Source organism: Limanda limanda, chromosome 5 (genome assembly GCF_963576545.1).
Source record: "Limanda limanda chromosome 5, fLimLim1.1, whole genome shotgun sequence".
NCBI classification, from domain to species: domain Eukaryota; kingdom Metazoa; phylum Chordata; class Actinopteri; order Pleuronectiformes; family Pleuronectidae; genus Limanda; species Limanda limanda.
The window spans coordinates 24022466-24028492 of NC_083640.1; positions in this window are offsets into that span (position 1 = coordinate 24022466).

Sequence of the window (6027 nt, forward strand, 5' to 3'; positions counted from 1 at the left end):
AAGACAAGTGTAAAGGAGACGTGATGAAGAGTCCTTGATATAAGCGAGTTGCAGGCAGGCAGGTTTATGGAATAAGTAGATGAATTTGGTGCAACAATGTGGTAAATGTATTTGTTGGAGGTGTCAAGTAGAGTCAAAGTATAGTGGATCTATTTTAGAGAGATCGTAATCCACGATGGGGGTTAATACAGCTGAACTCCCCTCAATAGCTTCAGTTATCTGCACCCTTTGTTTCATAATAGAATGACCTCATTTTAAACGACTCAAACGCTGGACCCCGATGAAAGTTACGATTCAAAGAATAAAACATTAATAAGATCAGATTCACAGTTTCATCTATTTAGGCTAAACAGGCTCATCAGTAATGGATGAGTAGGGTTTTTCCTTTTTCTACTTTCTGCTGTGAGCGTCGGGTTCTTCAAATCGCTCTGTTGGATATCGGGCCTGATGTGACTGCTAATGTCCCTGTTGAAAACACTGTGATCTGATGCTGGCAGATACAGACCTACAGTACAGCCACAGGAGAGATGGGCTGCATGTCGTGTGGATCACAGACGAGTCATCTGCATGCAGCCGGGGAGGTCCGACAAATGATGGTGATTGGCAAACACTCCAGACGGTCCCCTGACGATTAGCTTAGTCGGATAGTGCAAATGTGTTCAGCACCTTATTGAGAAATGATAATGATCTGATGTGCATCCGACGCCCAGGAGAGCGAGGAAGATTGAAGGAACCGACTGAGACGCTCGGCCGTGCGAACCTTTTAATTCGGAGCTGCAGCCTCACGTCGAACAATTACTTTGCAAACATCTGTGTGAACGTTCGCCGTGTGCACACAAACACACACTCTGCACCTGACTGGCAAACAGTCAAGCAATTAGTAATTCAGCAATCAGTGTTTTCCTGCTTGGTTACTTTCCTCCCATGTGAACATTTCTATCCCAATACGCTTTTTATGGATACAGAAAACGTATTTGGTTCTCTGATTCACTCCCGGCAAAAGTGTATTTTGATTACCACTCGTGCTTCGGCATATCGGCTTTGATCTGGTGCTTGTTTGAGTACGGCGGAGAGAAATCATGTTAAATTGGTCATTTTGTTCATGAAGCTCTAATGAGATCGACAAAACTTCCTTGAAGATGGTTTTACGTTTTATCTCAGAGTATTTTTGGAACATGTTCTCATGTACTTTCATTCCGTCCTTTAGGCTCTCTGCCAACCGAGGATCTCAAGTCACATTAGAGACCTTTTCAAACCTTTGCTTGTTCTCTTGAAGCAGCATCAAGATATATATTTTTTCTTAATGAAAAGCCTTTAAGCTCCACCGAGGAGGAAGCTTGTCCCTGGATGTTCAAAGGCACCGTGGCGATCTGCAGAACGTCAGGGAAAAGCCGTTTACGGGCTGATGCAATCGTTCTCTCTGTGAACCCTGCAGTTGAGTAATAACGTTGCAGTGAGTCACTGATCCCACTGTATCTGGGATAAATCTGGCTTCTCTCCTGAAAAATAAGAAACAAGACTCCAGCGCCATGTAGAATCTGACAGGTGCCTCCTCCTCCTCTTCTTCTTCTTCCGCTATGATTCATGTTTTCATGTGCGACTTCATTTTCTGACCTCCATTGATCATCAGGTCGGCTACAGTTTGCCAATCATTGGTGTCTGCTTTTTTCTTTCATTCTTTTATTATATCTTCAAGGTTTTTACACACACACACAAATGATTGTCATGGCAGTTATTTCATTTCGGTCACCAGTGTTGACCTTGAGGCGTTCAGCAGCTGATTAATGTCGAGACAAAAGTAATGAAATACTTTTCCCATTTCCTCTCCCTCTGGGAATGACACAGCCGTTACTCATTCTGGCAAACAGCCTGTTGACTCCAGTCAATTTGGAAAAATGTGATGACACAAACATCCACTCTCTTATTGTGACGTCTGTACAATGGGTTAATACATGAAAATACAATTCTGCCTCAAGAAATATAACAATTTTCAACCACCAGCATGTTCATCTACTTCTTTTTTACCTGGGAATGAATCCTGTCAATTTATTTGAGGATATCTTGCGTTTGCTCCATTTTCGTACATGTGTGTTTCAGGAGGACGTAGTTGGAGGTTCTGTCTTTAAGCTATTTTTACTCTCGGCATCAGGAACATGCAACATGATTCATCACTGTGATTCCAGAGCTTTGTTACAGTAGCTGTTTCTCTCAACAGTCTCAGTCCCTGTTTTACTTCAGTGGAAATTACGGTTAAATTAAAAAACAATGTTTGTTTTTTTAACAATTAGTAGATCCTATTTTAACTTGCTGTTTATTGTAGAATATGAAAAAAAATCAGGCTAAGATATGACTCTATGCTTAAATGGTAGTAGTTTTTTTCATTGTCTTTACAGAATAGTATCATGGAAACAGGTAACCCGAAAAACATGTAGAATAATTCCTGGAGATGTTCATTAATGATAATAAACACAAAAACATACAGTTGGGCCATTTGTGGCTCAGGAACTAGAGTCGAACCAACCAGTAGTTCGATGGTTTGATCCTTAGCCCTTCCAGTGAAATGTAGATACAGAAATAATAGATATATCTAGAATGCTGTACATATTGGATGAAATGCAGTTAATTTAAAAAACCTTTTTTGGATGAAGTCAGCCGTGTCCTACAAAACAAACAGGGACCAAAAACTCTCGTAACTATTTCATCAAAGCAAAGTTAGAGTTGTTTCATTCAGAGTTTGTTGTTTGGCTCAAACTCCATTCTGGGACACAGACCCTCTATCTCCTGGCAAATAGGGAAACTTCGAATCTCCTCTCACCACCCACTTGCTTATTCAGCTGTGAGCAAGCAATAAGTGCATCATCACAACATTTATTTCCAAAAATGTGAGGACAAAATAAAACACATGCAATATCCTAACCCCAGTGTTTGTGTGTTGGATGCAGCAGTGCGTCATTCCTCAAGGGAATGGGAGCCTGTAATGGAATTTTGAGCTTCTGCTAGTTACGGCACAAGTTTTAAGATAATTGCATTTTCTGTACATGGAAAACAAGCAGATGTTCACAAGCTGCTGATATAAATATTACTGCATATCCCGAGTCTGCTTTAAATGACCAGGATTGTCTGACCATCACAGGTGGACATGAGATATAAGAGGTGATTTTGTTGGGATAAATGTGACAGATTCACAGGGCTCAAAATACTCTGCTAAGCCAAAGGGCAACTCAAACTGGAATAAAGCAATCAATGGATTCAGCCAAGCTGGGAAAATCCATTCTGGTCCATGGATTTCAATCTGAAATGTCAAGTTGTCAATCAATACCGTGAAACTGATCCCCAGCATTTCATAGAGTCGTCTCCAGCCCCGTGATTGGGGATTTGACAATCGAAAATTATTCAGACACGCAACACAGTTGGCGTATGATTTTTATTCATGTGAAATACCATTCCACACACATAGAAGAACATCGGGTGGAGTCAATGAACAGATATCACAAGATCCAAAGACGAGTATCAAAGTACAGTTCGATGGAAATATAACATTCAGTAGACTATCACCAAGTTCATACTGGTATTTTCACCTGTAAAAAGAAAATGAATATTGGTTTGTATATTTTGCTCTGAGGACAAACAATAAACCCATGACACATGTATGTTTATGTTTATGCACAAGTGTCTCAAAGAATAAGGCAACAAATCAAATTATTAATCTTTTATTCCGCATGAGAATGTTCCCTCAGTAATGCTATGATAGAAGACTAATGAGGCATGATCATTTGTCAGTCGGTAAATATTCTATACCGCCGCACTCCTTTCACAAAAATATACATCTATAGTAAAGTAATTTTATGTCTAACTATATCTAAACATGGATGAACAATCATGGCGGTGAGTTGTTGTTGTGCGCTGAGGCACATCTTAAAGTGCAAAATGGAAACAAAGGTATTAGTAAATAAATAGAGCTTTCTTTTCTTTTTTTTTAATCGGAGTGTTTTCCCCCACAGACTCGACACTTTCGACAAATTGCCGAGTGCATCAGATAATCATTATCAGGTCTGGCTCCGGGCGAAAGGGAAAAGTCTAATTCAGGTTGCGGCTCTCGTGTGAGATCCATGTTCGGGGCGCTGCCAGTAGCGATCCTAAAGGGGGATATTTATGAGCTGTGAATTATTCAGCTCTCTGTATTTCACTGTCTTATTTTTGAAGGCATTGTGAAGGGCTTTTTTCTTTTGACTTTTCAAACACAATGCTGCCCTGTCAAAAATTCAAATTTGGCTTTGAGAAACCCCCCCGTCCCCCTTCACTGGTTTCAGGTTAGATTGAATCCTTTTTAGAGCGTCTCCTGAAATAGTGAGCATAGGTAACTGTGGGTTTTCAGATATTTTAATCCTTCAAATCTTTCTTTTATTGTCTCTTATTACTAAGCTTGCTCTTGTTCAGTGGCCCAGTTGTGTTGGTTCCCCAAAGCTTTGGTCTAAGTTGCTTCAAATGCACAAAACACATCAATTGTGACAGACCTGACCCAGATGCATGCACAACAATCTAAACTACATCCAAACAAACCTTTAATGTGGTGCTTATTAATGATATTAATGTTTTATTGCAACAGTTTACACGATTTGGCCCCAGTCTCACTTGCAATGCAACGGGCATCCTCTAACACACAGGTGTCCACTCGTCTGTGATCTTCACTGTTTGAACATCAGACCCAGTGTCTGTTGTATTGCCAAAAACTCCAATTCGGAAAGTGCTATTAAATCTTTTTAACCTCAACAGTTTGTAGGTCCGTCGGAACAGATGTTTTTGAAGAATCCTGTGATGACTATTTAACACACATAGGCTCTATAGCAACACTTCCAGACGAAAAAGACACAACAGAACAAAACACAGTCCTGCAGATTTACACCCCCAACCCTAGCTAGATCAGTTTGATGCATATTCTTTAAACGGTCGAATGACGAACATCTTGAAGGAGTTTCCTCTTGGGTTGCTGTAAGAGACGATCATCAGGTGCCCCGTGTGAGGCACAGTGTCCATAGGGTAGCGATCAGGGATAGTTTTCACGAGCATGTACTAAAGCAGCCCTTCTTTTTCATGCAGTAGTATAATTTACTGTTGTTGTGATTGCTGATCCCCTGCACCACAAACAATTGCTCACAGTTGTCATAAAGTATTGAGAACAGCTCTGTTACACAGTCACAATGATTAATACATTGATAAGAACTTTTACAAATGTGTCAAGACGACTGTTTTTAAATCCATGCACTTCATGCATAGATGATGGTCACCCTCCAAGGCCCGCAAGCCCCCCTGTGGAGACAGAGCTGAGTGTTTACTGCATGTGTCCAGCCACTTTCCAGCCAGTTACCTTCACATTCAGACCCAAACACCTTCCTCCTGAGAGGTGTTGACCCGCTTCCCCCCCGGCTCAGCCTGAAGCCCTGCAGCATGTGAATGAATGACACCATCCACACAATCATGGGCATATCCCTGGAAACCTACACCTGCCAGTTTCTTACCGCGCTGTTGTTATTCCCAAGAGGTTATTTTTTATTTTTGAACAATGTTGCACCACATGCACTGCTCCCACACATCGCTGTGCACACCAAACCTTACAAAAACACTTTTCCAGACTCTGGAATACATTTTCTGCAATGTTCCCCACAATATTTCACAGATTTCTTTCTACTCTTTTATAATTAACTGTATGGCACACTCAAAAATACAAAACTGGACAGTCACTACACTTCTCTCTATAGCTGCCACCATAGTGAATGCAACACTGCTCAAATAGACATAGCTAATGAATACTAAATGCTGTATTATGAATAGTGATATGTATTTTCAGCTGTCCAAGTTAACACTCGCCTCTGTCTCTTTACATGTGAGGTCCTGTTGTCCTTGGTATTCCATGAGCTGTTAGCTTGTCTCTGTCCCCAAGACAGATTCCTGCACATGTGGTGTCCTTGGTGCCTCCAGCAGTCATATGTTAGCCTGTTTTACAGCTGGGTGATTGTCTGTAGAATTCTT